Source organism: Muntiacus reevesi, chromosome 9 (genome assembly GCF_963930625.1).
Source record: "Muntiacus reevesi chromosome 9, mMunRee1.1, whole genome shotgun sequence".
Classification (NCBI taxonomy): domain Eukaryota; kingdom Metazoa; phylum Chordata; class Mammalia; order Artiodactyla; family Cervidae; genus Muntiacus; species Muntiacus reevesi.
Window position 1 is genome coordinate 66,116,073 of NC_089257.1, and position 23,607 is coordinate 66,139,679.

Consider the following 23,607-nt stretch of genomic DNA (forward strand, 5'->3'; position numbering starts at 1 on the left):
AAATAGATAGTTCCCTAATATGTACCTCTCTAAGAGGTATATAATAGAGGTATATCTCTAAAAGGTAGTTCTAAAAATAGAACTACCATATGACTCAGCAGTTCTATTCCTCAGTGGTGGTTTAGTTGCTAAGTCGTGTCCGACTCTTTGGACTTTAGCCCTCCAGCCTCCTCTGTTCATGGGATTCTCCAGGCAAGAATACTGGAGTGGGTTTCCATTTCCTCCTCCAGTATTCCTCAGCATATATCCAAAAACACTATAAACACTAATTCAAGAACCAAACTCAACACACTGCCTCTTATATGGAAATTTGCATTCTAGTGAAAGAGACACATAATAAACCAAATGACATAGTAGCTAACACTTAGAGGGCTTACGTTATGTCAGGCATTGTTCTAGATGCTTCATATGTGTTAACTCATTTAATCATCCAAACAACCTATTTTTAAAGATGAAGACATGAAAGCACAGGAAGGTTAAGTAACTTGCCAAAGATCACACAGCTTAAAATGGGTGGAGTTGTGGCTCCACCAGGTAATTTGGCTCTAGAGGTTGTGAAATTGATCAGTAAGCTCTATCTTGTCTCCCTATAGAATGTTATGTGGTGTTAAGTGCAAGTCAAAGCAGGACAGAGGGTAGGGTGTGTGTGTGTGGGGGGGTTGAGTTGGGGGGGCTGTCATTTTAAGCAGAGTGGTCAGGGAAGAGCCTATGAGGTAATACTTAAGATCTAAAGGTGATTTAGGAGAGCCTTGAGCAAGCTGGGGAGGAGGGAAGAGAGAAAGGCTTGACGTGAGGGCAAGCCTCACTGTCTTCGGAAAGGGCAGGAGGTGAGTGGCGGGGAAGGAGCGAGGGTCAGAAGGGACCCACAAGCAGGTCATTCAGGGCCTGGTAGGTCACAGTAGAGGCAGTAGAAGCCGAAGCTTTACTATGAATGGAATGAGAGGCTGAGTTATATTTTGGTAAGATTACTCTGGGTGCTGCTTTGGAAATGGATGGGACTGAGGACCAGGGAAGATGAAACCTGCTAGAAAGCTATTGCAGTGATCCATGTATTGTTGAGTTGGGTGGCAGGAACAAAGAGGTGAGAAATGGTTGAGTTCTGGGTCTATTCTGAAGGTAGAACCAAGGGATTTCCTGATGGATTAAACATGGGGTGCTTTTCTCAAAGCAGAGTTAAAGATGATTTCAATTTTTTGGCCCAAGTGGAAAAGTGGGGTTACCATTTTGCCTGCAAAGAGGAAGATTGTAGGAAGAAAATATTTGGGATGGTAATATAAAGAGATCAGTTTGGGACACATCTGAGGTGTCTATTAGATATAGTAGTGGAGGTAACAAGTAGTTAGATAAACAGGCCTGGCATTCAGGAAGAGTCTTGACTTAGAGATATGAATTGTTTTCAACACACATGCTCATAAATGTTCTACGGACACCTAGAAGGATATTCTGGTTCTTCCTCCTCCTTCTCTTCATCTTCCTTAAATGTGAGTGTGTGTTGCATGCCAGGCTCTTTCTCAAGCTTTCCATAAAATCCTCACAACAACCCTATGATACAGGGACTATTGTATTCTCCATTTTACAGATGAGGAAACTGAGGCCTACCAACTCCAGACTACTATCAGACTTCTAAAAAGAAAGTGAAGTGACTTACAAAAAAATACATGGGTAAAAAATTCATAAGGCTCTTAATATAAGAATACAAGAATAACATATATTTAAGGTCAAATAATAAAGGGGGGTATAATTGTACCAGAATATTTAGACTAAATATAACAAGTCTTCTAAAGAAAAAAACATAGCCTTGAGCTTCTTGGCAGAAGAAATAAAAAGGGAAACAGCATGAGCATCAGTTCATCAGGAGGGATGAATTTTTCTTAAGTACTGAGTTATTTAGTTTTTAAAATAACTTCTCCTGGGGGAGTAAAGTATATTCTTAGGAGGCAAAATAACTTATAGAAAAGATTGAAATTGGTTAGATTAAATTCTTTTTTTTTTTCTGTTCACCAAGTTCATAGTAATCATTTATTAAGCAATTATAGATGTGAGACACTGTGAGAAATAATAATAAATAATAATAATGCTGTGAGAAATACAAAGATGCATCAAACATGGTCTTGGCCTTCAAGTATCTTTTTATCTCATTAAAGATGAAACATAGACACCAAAAATGAATAAACAGCAACACATAATAAATGGATTAGGACAAGCTGTCATAGAAAGAATTTTATTCTGATGCCTGTGGGACCTAGACTGTAAAGCTAGGCTTCAATTCAGGCATCACTGCTTGCTAGAACAGAAAGTTAATTCCCTTCTCTGCTAGTTTTTACATCTAAAATATAGAGATGATGGTAATAGAACTTGCTTCGAAGTGCCTTTGTGGGGATCCAATGTGTTAACAATACTTGTAAAGCATGCAGTATGGTACAGGGCACATAGTAAGCTCCACAGAAATATCTGCATCATTAGGAGAGTATTTACATCATTCAGAGGAGAGATTCAGTCTTTATGATTGGTGGATATCACCAACGTCTCCACCTCTATCACCAAAATGACCATCACTCACCTTTTCCAGCTGTGTCTTCTGGTAGCAGCTTCTGGAAGGTGATGGGGTGCAGAAGTGATCTTGTTAAATGCAGCTTAGTTAAGAGAGGCATCTATTAGACCTGAATCATTTTTCAAGGACTTGAGGACATCTGAAGTTAACCAGATCCCACTAGAGAGACATTTAGTCATTCCTTCCAAACTTGTTCCAAATCCATCCTTTTCATGTCTAGGCTACAGGCAATGGGAGAGTCCTGGTGAGAGTAATTGTGTGTGCACAGTACCTGGACAGAGCTCCAGAGTCCCAGCACCTCCAGGGCTTGGGTTCTTGAGCCTTAACCTTTAGAGGGTCTCTGTCATTCCATCATGGACAGCTTTAGCCTCTGGGTTCGGTGAGCCCAAGAGCCACGTACACGTCACCTGAAAAGCAGAGCCATGGTCGAGTTGACCAGTTATTCTGTTCAGGTTCAGAGGAGAAGTTGGGGAATGCTGTAGCATGAAGAGAATATGCATAGGAGGCCAGGGAGTAAAGCCAGGTAAGAAGGCAGGGAGAATCGGGGGTGGGGGGTGAGGCCCACTGGGTCTACGATAGCAAATTTCTGGAGTTCCTGAATATTATTGAGAGAGTCATTTTTTTTTTCTTTGCATCAAATAAATTTGAAAATTGTATTAAGAGTGGCTGGAAATGGTGCCTCTGTCGTTTTGGAAGTTAGCTTGTGAGGTCCCTCTGGAGTGGGGCTGGGCTCCTTCCAGGTGGTGCTTGTTTCTCCCAGGCTCCCAGTGCTCACAGCCCCCGCCCATGTCCCGTGCTGGACGTTGCACTCAGGAATGCCCTGATCAGCTTGAACTCTCCGGAGCAGAAATTCTGTCTGCGGCTCATTGGAGACAGCTGCTCAGGCGGGTCTAGGAAATGGGAAACATACGGGTGGCAGCGACAGACGGAGGTGCTTTTCTGAACAGAGGACCTTCTGGAGTCTAGAGCTGCAGCTGCAAACACAACTAGGGGCTGACACAGCCTTGCAAATAAGTGCTGAGGTCATAGCAGACCTCCAAAGAGCGAGGTCACCCTAACCCTGTAGGAACCGCAAAAGAGAGCCAAGAGAAGTGAACGTTTTCAACACTTTTTTTCCCCCTGGAAAAATCTCCTTTTTCCTTCCTGATCCTTCTTAGGTGGGTGTGACATGCCTGAGGTTGAGCAGGGCCAGCATGATGGGTTTTACAAGGGACAGCTTGGGGAGGATGACCCTACCGTACTGTTCACTTGCTCAGAAAGTGTCAGCTTAAGGTACATGAAGCAGGTGGGGCTGGAGCTGGGGGTTGGAGCTCAGCGGACAGACCAGGCCTGGGTATTCTGTGCTCTGGAGTAAAACGGGGTGGCAGGATGGGGAAGGGAAAACATGAAAGAGAGGCATTAAGAAGAGACAAGCATTAGAATTTGTAAGAACAAATTCCAGCAAGGACCCCAAAGGTCAAGGTAAGAATCAAAACATAGAATGGAGCCTCGAGTCAGAAGCCGGCTGGAGGCAGCTCCCGGACAGAGTACACATCATGATGGTGTGAAGAACAAAGGAGGGACCGAGGCCGAGTTCACTCCCCAAAGTCAGAAGGTGGATGCGACTGGCTGAAAGGCACGGTGATGGGCAGTTGTTGACAGCGATAAATTGCCCGATTGAAATGTACATGCAGTGCCTTGAATGGGTCCCATCTGTCTACTAAGAATCAAGGCTGTGGAAGCCCGGCCAGCTCCCAGCAGCCCCCTCCCACCCTCCTTCTGCGCAGAGAGTCAATACCAGTTTTAATTTTATTCATGGGGCTGCACTTGTTCCACGCTGCCTCTCCTCCATGAATACTAATGGAACTCCAGATTGTTTTAAGTGAAGATCTGAGCAAGACACCTCCTTTCATCTTGTCAAGAGCTGTCATTTCCGACAGAGGTTTTTTTGAGTTTCCTTTCTACCAAATTCAATGCAAACTCCTCTCTACACAGAACTGCATGTGTATTGCTGGCACTGGGCAATCGCAAAGCCATCCACACGGAACAAAAATCCTCCTTGGCCTTCGGCCCCGTCTGTGGTCACTGTCAACGGAGAACCCTCCTGCAGGAGGAGCGACGGAATGAAGAACGAGGCCGGCAAGGAGGCAGTTCAGAGGCTATCTCTTAGAAGGTGGTGGAAGCTGAGGTTCTCCTTCCTTTGCAAGGCTGTTTTGATCATTTTAAATGTCATTTCCATGATTTTCATAGCCATGAGGTTTTTAAGGCTTAGAAGAATGGCTTCATGACCCTTTGAACTTCTTCCTTAATTCCCATCTTTTCTTGTTCCAGTTCATTCTGCATACAAATGCTATACATGCAGAGTTGATAGGCAAAAGCAATTTAAATCATGACTCTGCCCTACTCAAAAGTCTTCAGTGGCTCTGACAGCATCTCAGGTAGCCTTCTCTGACTAACCCTCTAAGACTCTCTTCTCCCTCCCTGACCGTTTCAACCCCTCCCATCCACTGCTTCCCCTGCCTTCACCTTGCCCTGCTGCAGGGGCTGAAGGCCAGCTTCTGATGTGCTCAGACTGGCATGGTTTCTAAAGCAATGAGGGACTAGGATGCAGTTAATGGATTTCCTTTTCCACCAGTGAGGAGAGTCTGGACTCATCCTTTTTCCCTAAGTCCACCTGGGCTATCACCAAACCAGTGCCTTTCTTCTTCCCCAATCCCAACCATGTATACTTAACTTCATTGTCCTCAACCCCGAATGGCCTGGAAAGACAACAGTCTAAAGTAAACATAAGCTTTTTCGATTGACACAGAGTGTCTAGCTCAAAACTTGGTTTCTAACATATGGGAGGTGGTAGGGTGTATATCCAAAAACCAGGGACAAATGGGTCAGTCCTGGCACAGCCTCTGTCATCTTGGGCCAGTTATTTTAACCCAAGTCTCATGCCCTTCTCTATAAAATTAGGATGATCACAACACCTACTTCATAAGTTTTGATAATTAGCTGAGATAACAGATAGGGAGACTCAGTATGAGACAGAACACAGTTCAACAAATGTTCGCTATTATGACACTAGTTCTCAATTAGGGTTGATTGAGTCCATACATGAAATTAGCAAGGCTTAATGCAGGCCTAGATGGATAACAATTTGTTGTGATTTGACAGTTCCTTTTCCTCCTCTGTCTCCCCACCCCAAACAAAAATCAGGCAAAGCCCACAAATCATCTTGTTCTCTTTTCCGACCTACCATTTTGTAAGAAGTGCTCTTTTAGGCGAAGGTACCACCTCTCAGGCCTCCGGCTGGCCTGCTGGATGGCCCTGACCTATCCGGTAGGAGCCTTTGTCCCCTTGCTCATTGGTGAGGGTGGGGAGGGAGGTATAACATCTGCCAAAGCCCAGCTCTCCAGGGGCGAGCCAGCTGCCCCTGCAGCAGAGGCAATGTTCTGCTGTAATGACCCACGACATTACGGCTCCCGGGGGCCTCTGGTAAGGGAGCAGGCCAGGGCCGAGTGGGCTAGGAACACTCAAGGGCAGCGCTGGGTGGCTGCCGGCCAGAGTAGCCCATCTGTGAGGCTGGCCAGAGGGCAGGAAGCAGACATCAGACAGCTTATTCCTAGGAAAGCACTTTTTCCTTGCTTTAGAAAAAACCCAACCCACAGAGTGAGGCAAACCTAAGTTCTGGAGATGGGGATAGGGTGGGGAGGGAGGTTGCTTTGCTGTTGCATTTGTCTGGGAGGGAATGATTTTGGTTTCTATCTAAAATACAGCCTGAGTACCAGGCTCTCTGCAGAAGCACCGTGCCTCTATAGAAGTTTCATTTTCTGTTCAGGGTTAAAAGTCCTCTCCCGGGTGCTAGTCCCTGAAGAACTCTAGTTCTCGTTTTCCAATCACCACTGAACATTCTTCCTTCTTCCCCTCTTCTGTCTCGTATTTCAACCTACAGTTAGATAAGAAGTGGCCCCAGATTGACTGTTAGCTTGATACTTCTTCAAAATGTCATTCTTATTGCCCACATCTACTGTATCTTTTTGTTTGATTTCTCATGAGTGCTCTCTCATTGAGATGAAAAACAATATTGAAGTAAATGGAGCAAAACATGAGTCATCCACCTCCTCCCCATCCACCTTCCTCCCACGTCCACATCTCACTCCCTTCTCTGAGGGAAGCAGGAAAGTGACTGCTGCCCATGGTTGGCATGCCCGCCTGCTCTTGATCCGCGTACATCTATATGTCTATGCACGCCTGTGTGATTTGTTGTGAGCTTGGCTTGTGTTTAACAGTTTTCATTTTTTTAATCAAAGTCTTCTATGTATATAGTTGAGAGAAACAGTTGTTCCTCCAGGCTTATGAGAAACTGAAATCCTCCCCCACACCAACCCTTCCATTTCGCACTTTCCGGAAACAATCTCTAGTTTCTTAGCCGATTCTTTGGGTATTTATCTCCAGATCACCAAATACATTTCTCATATTACTGCTTCTCGAGCTTTTCGTTTTAAGCATAATTCCCTTATGGAATATGAAGGTCTGGTTGCCTTCCTCTCTGGTCTCCCCATGACATGCTCCTACTGATGCTCTGTGCTTGCGTTATTATGACTATTATAGGTCTTGTGGTACTCTGTGCCAACTCTTCCTCTTCTGTCAGATGTGTTTTTCCCAGGAGTTAATAATTGTCTTGCTTGTTTGTTTTCCCCTCTTATTGTCAAATACTTCAATGTCAAGTACTTCCTCAGTGGCATACATTTCTTTTTGATATATTCCACCATCTTAGTCACTGAGTCAGTTTCATCTTCATATCTCTTGGGAGTTGTGAGTTGCTTCAGTGTGGACTGGTTAGCCTTCTGCCTTTTGCACAGCTGTTGGGCTTTTCTTTCCTCACCATCCTGGAAGGGCCCTTTGAGTCTCTCTTATATGTGATCCGTGGGTTCTGAACTCGATGTCTTGCCATGATATAGCTCTTGTGTAGGAGTGCGTGTGCCCCAGTTGCTTCTTGAAAGAAAACATACAGAATTAAGCCATTCATTCACACACAAATTCAATTTCACTGAGCACTTATTAAGAATTCTACAAAAAATATGTTTTAAGGCTTGAGCACTATTCTAGGTATTGAGACTCATCAGTGAATAATATTCTAAGATGCTTGCCTTTGAGGACCTTATATTCTAGCAGAGAGAGGCTAATGGCAAAAGCAAACATAATGAATATGTCAATTATTAATATATGAAGTGGTAAGTGCCAAGGAGAAAGAAAAAGTAGAGAAGGGTAAAGGGAATCAGTTCTGCTCCTGACATATGTGGAACCTGAAGTAAGGAGATCAGATGAGAACCATTTAACTAGCATCACACTTGATTTATGTTTTCTCTAGACCTAGATATAGACCAACTTAAGAGCAGTATGGATCATTTCTTTTTGCAAAATATTCTTCAGCTGTCATATGCAACTGCTGTGGGTATCTCTTGAGTTTATGAGTACCTTAGAACCACAAAATTGAAATTCAAAGAAAGTAATAGACTCTTGTGCTAGAAAATGTTGCTTGCTTATGTAAGAATCTACTGCATTCATGGTATCCGAGAGAAAAGATTTGACAAGTTAATTAATTTGTTTCTTGTTTCGGTGTGTCTACAGCTCAAATCCTCCCTAAACTCCAAAGCAGTGTTCCTCTTTGATGCCAGCAGTGGCCCTATCCACAGAACTTCGTATTCAGATATAGCTTCCTTTTATTTCAAGGACAGCAAGAAAGAGAGGGAGAAATGCATTTTTCTGGGGCCTGAATGGTGTTAGTCTTGAGCATGGGCATTTACAGTCAGATAGAGTGCTGGGCCAGCTTGGAAGGCCAGACTCCAACTGACAGAGGTGTGCATATAATCTTTAATAATTGTGTGTGTGTGTGTGTGTGTGTGTGTGTGTGTGTGTGTGTGTGTGTGTGTGTGTGTGTTTGCAATGCCAAAGGCCCTACAGAAGCTGCACCCAGGTCAGAGACTTTCTTGTTTGGATCTTAGAGGAGTAGTGGGATCAGGGGCACTAGGACAGAGTTAGAGGTGTTCAGGGTAGCCTTGTTGAGAAGCTGACAAAGACTTAAAGAAGATGCAGCAATTAACCATAAAGGTATTTGGGGGAAGAGTGTTTCATATAGAGGTGATAACAGGTGCCAAGGCCTTAAGGCATGTCTGTGAGTGTATTTAGTGCACATATACATTTAATTGACAGTTTGTGTATAAATTTCTAGAAAAGAATTTTTTTAGGAGTTTTGAAAAAATTATGCCATTGCATTTTACCTTCTGAGAAGAGGGCAGAATGATGAGATGGCTGGATGTCATCACCGACTCAGTGGACGTGAATTTGAACAAACTCTGGAGATAATGAAGGAAAAGGGAGCCTGGCATGCGCAGTCCATGGGATCACAAAAACTAGGGCACGACTTAGTGACTGAACAACAACAATGACTATTAAAAACCAATGCCATTCTGATTCTCTATCCTTTATAAATGACCTGTGTTTTTCTCTATGGAAGTTTTTCCCCTTCCTCCTCATCATACTTTTAGCATAGATCTACTTCCATCCCTTGTGCTGTGCACTCAGTAAGCAATCATTTGTTCAGTAATGCAGTCCTCAAATATTTATTGAGAGCTCCCTAAGAGCTATACACTGTTCTCCATGCTGGTCACACAACAGAGAGCAAAACAGAGAAAACTCCTAGCCCTCAGGGAGCTTCCATTCTGCCCAAAGGGAAAGATCATAAAAACAGTAAAACAGCTGGTGTGCTACATCATGGGAAATGCTATGGAGGATGGGAATAACATGGGGAGGATGGAAAAGGAATTCCGAGGGGTAGGGAAATTGATTCAATAGATTACAATTGAATGACAAGAAATTGACGGCAATTTCTTTTTCTGAGCAACAGCAAAGAGGAAGTTGTCATTAGAAGAGTCAGGCAAGATTTGAGGAGTCACAGATCTGGAGTGGACGATAAAGCCTAGGAAGTTGGCCATTGGATTGAGCAACTTGAAAGTCATGGCTGTTCTTGAGGAAAATCAGTTTCAGTAGAGCTGTGGAGCCAAAGCTCTGATTGGGTGCACCCAAGGGAAAATGAGCCAGGAGAAATCATAATCTGTTAAATCAACTCTTTCAAATCGTTTAACTGTAAATAGAGAGAAATGAGATGGTAACTGCAGAGGAGGTGGAGTTAAGCTTATTTATTTTTTTAAGTTGAGAGAAATACTAGGAGGTTTTCATGCTAATTGGAAATTCAAAACCTTAAATTCTGGACATTTTTCTTAAATTACTATTATTATCTTAATGATTTCCTGCCCTCTGTCATCTTTGAAACTCCATTTTCTGAATGCTGGATTAGTTCTCCAGTTTTCTTATATTTTTCCCTTCCTATTTTCTATTTGCCTTTCTGTTCTGATTTCTGGTTTTTTTTCCTTCAATTGTATCTTTTACTTCTATTGAGTTTTAAATTTTTTGTATGTTCCTTTCTCTTAGCATTCTATTCTTGTTTCATGGATACATTTGCTATTTCTCTGAGGAGCTTAAGGATAGTTCTTTAAATTAAGGTCTGTAGTCTTGAATTGGTTGTTTCCTTAGTCACCCCCTCCCTTGTCCATCTGTTCTTTTGAACTCCTTTTTTCACATTAAATATTTTCTCAGATGTTCATGATCCTTGGTTGCTTATATCTAGGCCTGGATCACTTTGCTTATGTGGTGGAACTTGTCAACTATAATTCTTTTGTTAGTGTGATCTGTTGGACGGTAGCACAGGGGACCCCCCCGTGTCACTATCTTTAAATGTCTTTGGGGGCTGTTTACATTAGCATAGACTTCAGATTCTCTGTTTGGTGGTTAAATACTTGACTCCGAGCTTATGGGAAGTTGAGTGGAAAAAGCAAGTTGGAGGCTAGTTCTCAATAGTCTGATGTAAATTTTTGTTTAAAGGTTCTGTTCTCAGTATGGTACTTTTACCCTCAGTATGACTGTTTTATGCTTTCCAGAGAATAAACATTCAGTTTACGGGGAAGGGACAGACTCATGGCTACTATTATTAAGAGTGCAAAAGAGATTCAACTTTTTAAAGTAGACATGTAGCCATTCCTTCTCTCTCTTAGCCGCTTTCACTCCCTACTTCCCAAAACACCTGGTGGTGGTCGTTTCTGAGCCCTTTGTATGGGTTCTGCAGCGTGAGTGGAGTTGCTCTGTGGCTTTCCCCATCACAAAGATTTGGGATGCAGTGACTTGTCAACTGCTGAGTCAAGCACTACATTTTTGGCTTTCAGAATTTTGTTATTGTGGTTTCCTCTCTAGGTTAAGACCTCAACAGGTTCATTTGAAAAACTGAAATAAAGTAAATCTGGAATCTGGAGAAAAGCAGAGGTAAATGCATACATTAAATCCTCTATATTGAACTAAAAGCCCCAAATGATAGTTTTTACATTTTTCACTGTTTCATTAGTGGAGATAAGAGAAAATTGAATTTCCTTTATTAAAACTGTACACTTTTTCTTAATGCTCAAAATCATGGAACATTTTATTTTATTTTTTTTTTAGATTTTTGTAATTTTGCCTTCATTCCTAGCTGTAGCTCCACTACTCAGTTATTTACAGTAGAGGGAATTTACATGATTATAGTTATAAATCATGCATACAATATATTTAAATTTCCTGTTTTTACTCATTTACAACTCTACAAACTATTTCTAACTTTTCTGTATTTTCTTAAGATTTTGTTTTGAAAAATTTCCAATCTAGGGAAAATTGCAATAACATCAATATATATACTCACATTGAATTTCTCAGTTGCTGATATTTTGCCATATTTGTACTTTCTTTCTTCCTCTCGCTCTTGCTTTATTTAGCTTTCTCTGTGTCTTTCTCTATATGCACATATAGTTTTATTTCTCAATCATTGGCAAGTAAGTTGCAGACAACTTGACATTTCATCGCTAAACTATCAGCATGATTCTTCTAAGAATAAGACTATTTTCCTATATGACCACAACACCATTATTATACCCAAAAGATTTTATGTTAATACAATAATACTATTTAATGTATAGCCCATTTTCAACTTACTCTGATTGATCCAGGCAATTCCGTTAGAGCTGTTGCTCCTTCCCTAATAGCAAATCCGACCAGGGATCAGGTTCTGAATGTGGTTATCATTTATCTTTAGTCTTTTTTCATCTAGAACCCTCCCCCACCTATATATGTGTGTATATGTGTGTTTTATGACATTGACAATTTAAAGATTTTAAGCTAGTTTTTTGGTAGAGTGTCTCAATCTGGATTTGTATGATTATTTCCTCATGCTGAGACTTGGGTTGAGCGTGTATATATACATATATATACATATATATATTTAGTTTAGTATATATATATTTTCAGTCTATATATTTAGCAAGAATATATGTATGTGTGTATATATATATATATATATATATATATATATATATATATACACGCACCATCATCATTGTTCAGTTGCTCAGTAGTGTCCAACTTTTGTTACCCCATGGACTGCAGCATGCCAGGCTTCCCTGTCCATCCCATCTCCCAGAACTTGCTTAAACTCATGTCCATTGAGTTGGTGATGCCGTACAACCATCTTGTCTTCTGTTGTCCCCTTTACCTCCTGCCTTCAATCTTTCCCAGCATCAGGGTCTTTTCAAATGAGTCAGTTCCTCACATCAGGTGGCCAAAGTACTGGAGCTTCAGCTTCAGCATCAGTCCTTCCAATGAATAGTCAGGATTAATTTCCTTTAGGATTGACTGGTTTGATCTCCTTGCAGTCCAAGGGGCTCCCAAGCGTCTTCTCCAACACCACAGTTCAAAAGCATCATTTCTTTGGTGCTCAACTTTCTTTATGGTCCAACTCTCACTTCCATACATGACTACTGGGAAAGCTATAGCTTTGACTAGATGAACCTCTGTTGGCAAAGTAATGTCTTTGCTTTTTAATATACATTTTAAGTTTGTTATAACTTTTCTTTTAAGGAGCAAGCATCTTTTAATTTCATGGCTGCAGTCACCATCTGCAGTGATTTTGGAGCCCAAGGAAAAAAAAGTTTGTCACTGATTCCATGATATATATTGAATATAAAATACATATTGAATATATATTTAGCAAAAGTACTGAATGATTGATGTGATATACCTTTCATGCATCACATAAGGAGGCATATAACATTAGACAGTTTTACTATTGGTATTCCTGAATTTGATCATTTAGGTAAGGTGGTGTGTTCCAGATCTTTTTTATTTTAAAGGTAGTTCATTATCTTTATACTTAAGAAGTAAAACTGAGGTGTTAGGGTGGAGGATGAGGAGTGAGTGAGACTTTGAAGTCTTGTAAATATGCTGTGCCCCAATAATCTTTAACTCAGTGGTTTTAGCATCCATTGACAATCCTTGCCAGAAGCAATTATTGTATCAATGACTGCAAAATCCTGATTTTTCTAATTCTCATCCTTTATGCCATTCTTAGATGGCATGCTTCCATAAAGAACTTTATTCTTCACCTCCTTTACCTTTTCTGTCTCTTTTTTGAGTATCACTCTGAATTTATGGATTTTTAAAGTCAATGTATTAAGGCCTATTACCTTCACTAGTAATTTTGATGTTCAAGTTATCCAAAATTTTTCTAATCAGAGCTCTTTCAATCCCGCTCCTATGTCCTTTGTATATATCCTCTTAAGTCTTTGTCTCCCTTGCTTTCTAGCACAGAGTGTTCTAAGTTCACTTTGTAACTTTTATACCTCAGATCTGGAAATGGTCATTTCTTCAAGGAGAATTAGTTTCTTTTAGTGAGGACTGGTATTTAAAAGTCAAGTTCTGGGCATGAAATTTTATTATATCCCACCTTCTGTGTAAGAAAGGAGAATATTTTGTATACTTATATATGTCTTTGCTTATTTTGCAAAAAGAAACTAAATAAGGATGAATCAGAAACAAAAGGAAATGATCACTTATGGTAAGTGGGTGGGAATGGAGTAGAGAATTAGGCATGGAAATGAGGCTTCTCTGAGGATATCACTTAATCTGCTGAGTGTCATTTCTTTAGGCCCTTTCAGTGGACAGAACAAAATTGTGAGTTTACATTGATATCTACAGTGGAAATGAAACATCACCCACTTTCCCTCTTTCCATATTTGATTCTCTTGTCCACAGTAAGAACCTCATTCCCCTAAACATACCTATATTTATTCATTTGTATATTCACTATGTACAATATAGAGTTTCAGACTTACTATACCAACATGACCTCTAATAGCAAACTTATGAAATAATGTTCAGGTATTTTTGTTTCTTTAAAAATCTTACAATATATTCCACAAGGTGTATACAACCAAAGTGCTATGTTCCAGAGCTACTTCAAAAATTATTTTTCTGTGTGTGGTCATGTTACTGCTAAATAGGGCTATACTGTGAGGACAGCTGTGAGGATCACAGGATATGCTGTGAGGATCACAGTTTTTTTATGTGAGGATCATAGGATACACTATGAGGATCACAATTTTTTTATCCAATCTTTTGTGGGAAGGCAATTAGGTTGCTTCCAATATTTTGTTAGGTTCATCCATTTCTGTTTGCATTCACTTTGAGTATCCACTTTTTTCATCTTTTTTTGGATGTTATTTTACTTTGGAATGCAAAATTGTTACATGGCTCAAAAGTCAAAATCATGCAGAAGTTGCATTTAGAACAGTCTTAATTCCATCCCCATCTTTTCCTCCCCTTTCTCACTCATCCAGGCAGATAACAACTTTTATTTGTTTCTAATTCATCTTTCTTGTGTTTCTTTTTGCAAAAATCAGCCCTTCTTTGTTACAAAAAATAATATTCTAATATCTGTATCTATTTGTATACCTATACACTATGAATAATATATAATATAATTATATAAAGATATAAATTATTTTAAAGATGTTTTGTGCTTTTTAAAGAAAATATAAATTATTTTTTATTTAAAAATATAACAACATATTCCAGAAATCTCTCCATGTCAGTTAATGGAGATTTTTCCCATTCTTTCTTACTGCTATGCAGGACAGCACCATCAAGGGATAAATCATAGTTTATTTATCCAGTCTTTTATAGATAGACATTTTGGTTGCTTCCAATATTTTGCTGCTACATATAGTGCTTCAGTGAGTGGCTGTGCGCATATGTTGCTTTGTATTTGTGAAGGTATATGTCTTCTGTTCCTTTCTCTGTTTCTTCCCCTGGCATTCTCGTTATACATATGTTATACTTTAGTAAATGTCTTCCCTTAGTTTTGGGCTTATTCTGTTCTTTTTTTCTCTCTCTCTTTTTAATTCTTTGTCTTTCCATTTGGGAAGTTTCTGGTGGGATATATTCAAGATAAGTGTTTCTCCCCTCAGCTGTGTCCAGTCTACTGAGAGCCCATCAAAGACATTCTTCGTTTCTTTTACTGTGTTGTTGATTTCCTGCATTTCCTTTTGATTCTTTCTTAGAGCTTCCATCTCTCTGCTTACACGGCCCATCTGTTCTTACATGTGGTCCACTTTTTCCTTTAGAGCTTTTAACATATTAATCATAGTTATTTTAGCTTCCTGGTTGATTAATTCCAAAATCTGCCATATCTGAGTCTGGTTCTGATGCTTGCTCTGTCTCTTCAGACTGTCTGCTTTGCTTTTTAGCATGCTTTTCCCTTTTCTTATTCTTTTCTATTGTTGTTGAAAATTGGGCATCCTCTATTAAGTAAAAGAAACTGATATAAACAGTCCATTAGTATAAGGTTTTATGTTTATCAGGCTAAGAGTTAGGCTGTGCTTACTATTTGCTGTGGTTGTGGGTGTCAAAGGCTAAAACTTCCCCAGGCGTCCTACTTTTGTCTCCTCCTTTGTCTTTGGGTTTCCCCAGAGACTTCTTCTTAAACAATATCAGAGACTTGCAGTTCTTCCAGTTTTATTCCCCTGATGTTATATGGTAGCCCTGTTGATGGAATTGTGAAGAGGTGGAAGGGAAAGAGGGAAATTTTTCTATAATCCTATGATAAGGTCTCAGTCTTTTACTGAGTCTTTGACCAAGGCTGGGGCCTTCATAAGTGTTTCTCAGTTTATTCTCCTTTCCCTACATTTAGGTGGAACACTAAGGACAGAGGAGGCTGAAATTGGGTACTTCCCTTACTTCCTGTTAGTTCAGTTCAGTTCAACTCAGTCATGTCTAAATCTTTGCAACCCCATGGACTGCAGCATGACAGGCTTCCCTGTCCATCACCAATTCCTGGAGCTTGCTCAAACTCATGTCCATCAAGTCGGTGATGCCATCCAACCATCTCATCCTCTGTCGTCCACTTCTCCTCCTGCCTTCAATCTTTCCCAGCCTCAGGGTCTTTTCAAATGAGTCAGTTCCTCACATCAGGTGGCCAAAGTATTGGAGCTTCAGCCTCAGCATCAGTCCTTCAAATGAATATTCAGGATTGATTTCCTTTAAGATTGACTGGTTTGATTTCCTTGCAGTCAAAGGGACTTTCAAGCATCTTCTCCAACATCACAGTTCAAAAGCATCAATTCTTTGGTGCTCAACTTTCTTTATGGTTCAACTCTCACATCCATACATGACTACTGGAAAATCCATAGCTTTGATTAGACGGACATTGTTGGCAAAGTAATGTCTCTGCTTTTTAATATGCTGTCTAGGTCTGTCACAGCTTTTCTTCCAGAGAGCAAACATCTTTTAATTTCATGGCTGCAGTCACCATCTGCAGTGATTTTGGAACCCCCAAAATTAAAGCCTGTCATTGTTTCTACTGTTTCCCCATCTATTTGCCATGAAGTGATGGGACTGAGTGCCATGATTTTAGTTTTTTGAATGCTGAGTTTTAAGCCAGCTTTTTCATTCTCCTCTTTCACTTTCATCAAGAGGCTCTTTAGTTCTTCACTTTCTGCCATAAGGGTGGTATCATCTGCATATCTGAGGTTATTTATATTTCTCTTGGCAATCTTGATTCCTGCTTGTGTTCATCCAACCCATCATCCAACATGATGTACTCTGCATATGGGATAAATAAGCAGAATGGCAATATACAGCCTTGACTTACTACTTTCCCAATTTGGAACCCATCGGTTTTTCTATGTCTGGTTCTAACTGTTGCTTCTTGACCTGCATACAGATTTCTCAGGAGGCAGGTGAGGTGGTCTGGTATTCCCAACTCTTAAAGAATTTTCCATGGTTTTTGTGATCCACACAGTCAAAGGCTTTGGTGTAGTCAATAAAGCAGAAGTGGATGCTTGTCTGGAACTCTTGCTTTTTTGATGATCCAGTGGATATTGACAATTTGATCTTTGGTTCCTCTGCCTTTTCTAAATCCAGTTTGAACATCTGGAAGTTCTCTGTTCTCATACTATTGAAGCCTGGCTTGGAGAATTTTGAGCATTACTTTGCTAGCATGTGAGATGAGTGCAATTGTGCGGTAGTCTGAACATTCTTTGGAATTGCCTTTCTTTGGGATTGGAATGAAAACTGACCTTTTCCAGTCCTGTGGTCACTGCTGAGTTTTCCAGATTTACTGGTATATTGAGTGCAGCACTTTAACAGCATCAACTTTAGGACTTGAAATAGCTTAGCTGGAATTCCATCACCTCCACTAGCTTTGTTCGTAGTGATGATTCCTAAGGCCCACTTGACTTCACACTCCAGGATTTCTGGCTCTAGATAACCACCATCATGGTTATCTGGGTCATTAAGATCTTTTTTGTGTCATTTTTCTGTGTATTCTTGCCACCTTTTCTTAATGTGTTCTGCTTTTGTTAGGTCCATACAGTTAATGTCCTTTATTATGCCCATCTTTGCATAAAATGTTCCATTGGTATCTCTAATTTCCTTGAAGAGATCTCTAGTCTTTCCTATTCTATTGATTTCCTCTATTGCTTTGCACTGATCACTGAGGAAGTCTTTTTTATCTCTCCTTGCTGTTCTTTGGAACTGTGTATTCAGACAGGTATATCTTTTCTTTTCTTCTTTGCCTTTCACTTCTCTTCTTTTCTCAAATATTTGTAAGGTCTCCTAGGACAATCATTTTTCCTTTTTTCCGTTTCTTTTTCTTGGGATTGTCTTGATCACTGCCTCCTGCACAATATCATGAAACTCTGTCCATAGTTCTTCAGGTATTCTATCAGATGTAAGGGATTCTATCCCTTGAATCTATTTGTCACTTCCACTGTATAACTGTAAAGGGTTTGATTTAAGTCATACCTGAATGGTCTAATGGTTTTCCCTACTTTCTTCAATTTAAGTCTGAATTTGGTACTAAGGAGCTCATGATCTGAGCCATAGTCAGCTCCTGGTCTTGTTTTTGCTGACTGTATAGAGCTTCTCCATCTTTGGCTGCAAATAATATAATCAATCTGATTTCAGTGTTGACCATCTGGTGATGTCCATGTGTAGAGTCTTCTCTTGTGTTGTTGGAAGAGAGTGTTTGCTATGATCATTGTGTTCTCTTGGCAAAGTCTGTTAGCCTTTGCCCTGCTTCATTTTGTACTTGAAGGGCAAATTTGCCTGTTACTCCATGTATCTCTTGACTTCCTACTTTTGCATTGCAGTCCCCTATGATGAAAAGGACATCTTTTTGGTGTTAGTTCTAGAAAGTCTTGTAGGTCATCATAGGACCATTCAGCTTCAGCTTCTTCAGCATTAGTGGTTGGGACATAGACTTGGATTACTGTGATATTGAATTATTTGCCTTGGAAATGAACAGAGATCATTCTGTCATTTTTGAGATTGCACCCAAGTACTGCATTTCAGACTCTTGTTGACTATGAGGGAAAGTCCATTTTTTCTGTTGGATTTCTTGCCCATAGTAGTAGAGATAGTGGTCATCTGAATTAAATTCACCCATTCCAGTCCATTTTAGCTCACCGATTCCTAAAATGTCAATATTCACTCTTGCCAACTCCTTTTTGACCACTTCCTATTTACTTTGCTTTATGGACCTAACATTGCAGTTTCCTATACAATATTGTTCTTTACAGCATCAGACTTCACTTTCATCACCCGTCACATCCACAGCTGGGCATTGTTTTTGCTTTGGCTTTGTCTCTTCATTCTTTCTGGAGTTCTCCACTCTTCTCCAGTAGCATATTGGGCACCTAGTGACCTGGGGAGTTCATCTTTCACTGTGATATCTTTTCGCCTTTTCATACTGCTCATGGGGTTCTAAAAGCAAGAAGACTGAAGTCGTTTCCCATTCCCTTCTCCAGTGCACCATGTTTTATCAGAACTCTCCACCATGACCTGTCTATCTTGGGTGGCCCTATATGGCATGACTCATAGTTTCATTGAGTTAGACAAGGCTGTGGTCCATGTGATCAGTTTGGTTAGTTTTCTGTGACTGTGGTTTTCATTCTGTCTGCCCTCTGATGGATAAGAATAAGAGGCTGATGGAAGCTTCCTGGTAGGAGAGAGTGACTGTGGGGGAATCTGGGTCTTGTTCTGATGGGTGGGGCCATGCTCAGTAAATCTTTAATCCAGTTTTCTGTTGTTCCCTCCCTGTTGTTTGTCCCGAGGCCTATGCCTCCACTGGAGACTCCTGGACACTCACAAGCAAGTCTGGCTCAGTCTCTTGTGGGGACACTCCTCTTTTCTCCTGGCTCCTGGTGCACACAAGGTTTTGTCTGTGCCCTCCAAGAGTCTGTTTCCCCAGTCCTGTGGAAGCTCTGTAATCAAATCCCACTGGCCTAAAAAGTCAGATTCCCTGGGGTTCTCAGTCCCTTTGCTGGATCCCCAGGTTGGGAAATCCATTGTGGGTCCAAGAACTTTCTTAACAGTTTGAGGATTTCTTTGGTATAATTCTTTTGCAGTTTGTGGGTCATCTGCTTGGCGGCTCTATGGTGGGGCTAATGGCAACCAAGACAGCTTATGCCACATGCTGCGTGTCCCAAGTTTGCTGCAGCCAGAGCCCCTCCCCTTAGCAGGCCACTGCTGACCCGTGCCTCTGCACGAGACACTCAAAAACACTCAGAGGCAGGTCTGGCTCAGTCTCTGTGGGACCTCTGAGTCCTGGTGTGCACAAGGTTTTATTTGAGCCCTCCAAGTATCTCTAGAAGGTATGGGGTTTGATTCTAAATGAGATTTCGCCCCTCCTACAGTCTTGTTGGGGGTGTTCTCCTTTGCCCTTGTACGTGGGGTATCTTTTTTTGGTGGTATCCAACACTCTCCTGTCAATGGTTGTTCAGCAGCAAGTTGCAATTTGGGAGTTCTCACAGGAGAAGATGAGCACACATCCTTCTACTCCCAGCTTCTAAATTACTTTACTTTAGAATTCCCTTTTCCAGAGGATCTTCCCATCCTGTGGATGGAACCCAGATCTTGTGCATTGTAGGTGGATTCTTTACCCTCTGAGTCACCAGGGAAGCTCCTGTCAATTAGGCCCCAACAAAACATTTTTCCTTGAGGGCAGGCCTTTGTTAAAGAAAAAGAAAAACAACTGGGTATATTTTAAATGGTTAATTTCCCACCCCCACCCCCCCTTCCTGGAAATACAAGAGGATTAGTCTCAATTCTTTACACTCAGAACCAGTGAGCCTCTTGGAGATGAAACTCAGGAAAATATAGCCAACCTTATGGATGTCCTCTAAGACTTTTTTCTCAAGCTAGTGCACATTGAGTCCCCAGCAATTAGTCAGTCATGTTTGTTTTCCTACTGATTTCCTACCAGTTGCCGGTTCCAACACTGTTTTCTACTCCCTGTAGGCTATGGTCCTCTGTGTTTTCCTGTTCAGTTTTCAGGGCAGTTGTTTCTCCTTTGACCTCAATTCTCTGATGGACTTAGGAAAAATTGTTTATTTTCAGTTTGTTCAGCATTTTTTCTTATTGTGGGGATGAAAGTGATATTTTCAAGCTTCTTACATGTCAGTGGGAACCAAAAGTTCATATAAATTCTGGAGGTGTATTTTCCCCCTGAGTTTATTGAGATCTAATTGACAGATAACATCACATTAAGGTGTACAACATAATGATTTGAGAGATGAAAAAATTTCAAAACAATGACCAATAAGTTAACCTAACATCCGTCACCTAAATAGTGATTCTTAAGGTTTATCTGTAAGACCCAAACGTCAGGTCTCTGTTCCGGAGAGGAGCTCCCGCGACTCAATAAACAGTCCAGCAGATGCAATATGCAAGAGGCTTTATTGTCGGTTTGCGCAAGCCGGGCGACTCTAGTCTCCTCGGAGGCAGAGTCGCACCGTATAGCAGTGTAAGCTGACTTTTATAGGCAGAAGTCACATTGTCAGCACATCCAGTACAGTGAATGAATAACATAATGTATACCGTTAGCACACCCAGTACAGTGAATGAGTAACATAAAAGTAACATAATGTGTATCATATGGGGTCATCTTATCTGTGAGTACAGGTGCTTGATGTCAGTTGGTTCCGGAAAACAGCAGGCTTGTTTGTGCAGTTATTGGGAAACCTATAGACGTTCCGTTTACATTTCTCTATCCTTATTTTGCAAACGGAAAATTCTGCGCAAGTGGAAAATTTACACAGGCCAGGGAGTTTCATGGTGTTTTTCAGATTCTTTCATATCTTAAGGATAAAATGTTAGAAATGATATTACAGAGTCAAAGGGTTAAGATATATATAATTCTTTTTGATATTATGAATTCCTCAATCACTAGGTTATACTATTTTGCACTTCTACTAGCTATATGTGAGATTGTTGGTTTCCCAACAGCTTTGCTAACAGAATGTCAAGTTTCTGAATTCTTGGAAATCATGGTGAGAAAAGGTGTGTTGATATAGTTTTATTGTGAGTTTCTTTTGAGTGAATCTGATCACTTTTTTATGTTTAAAGGACATTTGTATATCTTTTCCTGTGAACTGTCTGTCATGCCTTTTGCTTCATATCTTTTTTTTTTTTTTAAAGAATTTTGGTATTTTTAGCTTGAAATTAAATAATATTTTGCATATTAGGGAGATTAACTTTTTACACATGATACATTTTGCAATTGTTTTTATTAGTTTAAAATTTGTTTATTGATTTTTCATTTTGCTCATGCAAAAACTCTTTAATGTAGTAGGTGAATTTATTTTACCTGGATTCTGAGTTATAGGTTAGGGAGTGTTTCTCCACATTTAGGTTATAAAGGAGTTCACTCTTATTTTCTTTTAGTTCTTAAAGAGGTTAAATTTGGAATGTTGATCCATTTAGAGTTTATGTTATACATGGTTTGAGGAATGAATACTAGATGTTCCATTATCATTTATTAAAAAATAATTTTTATTCCAGTCATTTGAATGAAGTCTTTTTCATGTACTAATTTTCTAGATGAACTTGGGTCTATTTCTTTTTTTGAAAAATAACTTATATTTATTTTAAAATTTATTTTATTTAGGATCTATTTCTTGATTTGCTATTTATTTCTATTGGTCTGTTTACTATGTAATCCACTTCCACAATGTTTTCATTACTGTGGCTTTATAGTATGTTTCAGTTTTTGTCATGGATGGCTTCCTCTTGCTGCTTTTTTCAGTTTTTCACATATATATGAAGTGAATAAATTCAACTCAAGTTGTCTAATTTCAAAAAATAAAAATTTAATGATATTTTATTGGGATCATTTAAAATGTATGTTAATATGGGAGAACTAGTATTTCTAATACTGTTGAGTCATTAAGTCTTTATTAGTTTTCTTATGAAACATTTCTGTAAAAATGATCACAAACTTAGTAGATTAAAATGACACAAATATATCATCTTATGATTCTTCAATTCAGAAGTCCTAAGTCAGTCTCACTCTGCTAAAATCAAAATGTCACAAGGCTGTGTTACTTCTGGAGATTTGGGAGAGAATCTGTTTCTTTGCCTTTCCTTCTTTCTTGGCTTGTGATCTTCCTCAATCCTCAAAGCCAGTGGTATAGCAGCTTTAGATCCCATTTCCACTCTGCATTTGTGGTCATGTTACCTTCTGTGACTCTGATCTTCTGGCCTCTATCTTCAGTTCAGTTCAGTCGTTCAGTCATGTCTGACTCTTTGCAATCCCATGGACTGAAGCACACCAGGCCTCCCTGTCCATCATCAACTCCTGGAGTTTACTCAGACTCGTGTCTGTTGAGTCAGTGATGGCATCCAACCATCTCATCCTCTGTCGTCCCCTTCTCCTCCTGCCTTCAATCTTTCCCAGCATCAGGGTCTTTTCTAGTGAGTCAGTTCTTCGATTCAGGTGGCCAAAGTATTGGAGTTTCAGCTTCAACATCAGTCCTTCCAATGAATATTCAGGACTCTTTCCTTTAGGATAGATTGGTTGGATCTCCTTGCAGTTCAAGGGACTCTCAACGATCTTCTTCAGCACCACAGTTCAAAAGCCTCAATTCTTCAGTGCTCAGCTTTCTTTATAGTCCAACTCTCACATCCATACATGACTACTGTAAAAGGATGTTTCAAAAGAACAGCATGTATATTATCTATGGTGAATCAGATCACTAGCCCAGGTGGGATGCATGAGACGAGTGCTCGGGCCTGGTGCACTGGGAGGACCCAGAGGAGTCGGGTGGAGAGGGAGGTGGGAGGGGGGATCGGGATGGGGAATACGTGTAACTCAATGGCTGATTCGTGTCAATGTATGTCAAAACCCACTGAAATGTTGTGAAGTAATTGGCCTCCAACTAATAAAATAAAATTAAAAAAAAAAAAAAAAAAGCCATAGCTTTGACTAGATGGACCTTTCTTGGCAAAGTAATGTCTCTGCTTTTTAATATGCTGTCTATGTTGGTCATAACTTTTCTTCCAAGAAGCAAGCGTCTTAATTTCATGGCTGCAGTCATCATCTGCAGTGATTTTGGAGCCCCCAGAATTATAGTCTGTCACTGTTTCCACTGTTTCCCCATCTATTTGCCATGAAGTGATGGGACCAGATGTTATGATCTTAGTTTTCTGAATGTTGAGCTTTAAGACAACTTTTTCACTCTCTTCTTTCACTTTCATCAAGAGGCTCTTTAGTGCTTCATTTTCTGCCATAAGGGTGGTGTCATCTGCATATCTGAGTTTATTGATATTTCTCCTGGCAATCTTGATTCCAGCTTGTGCTTCATCCAGCCCAGCGTTTCTCATGATGTACTCTG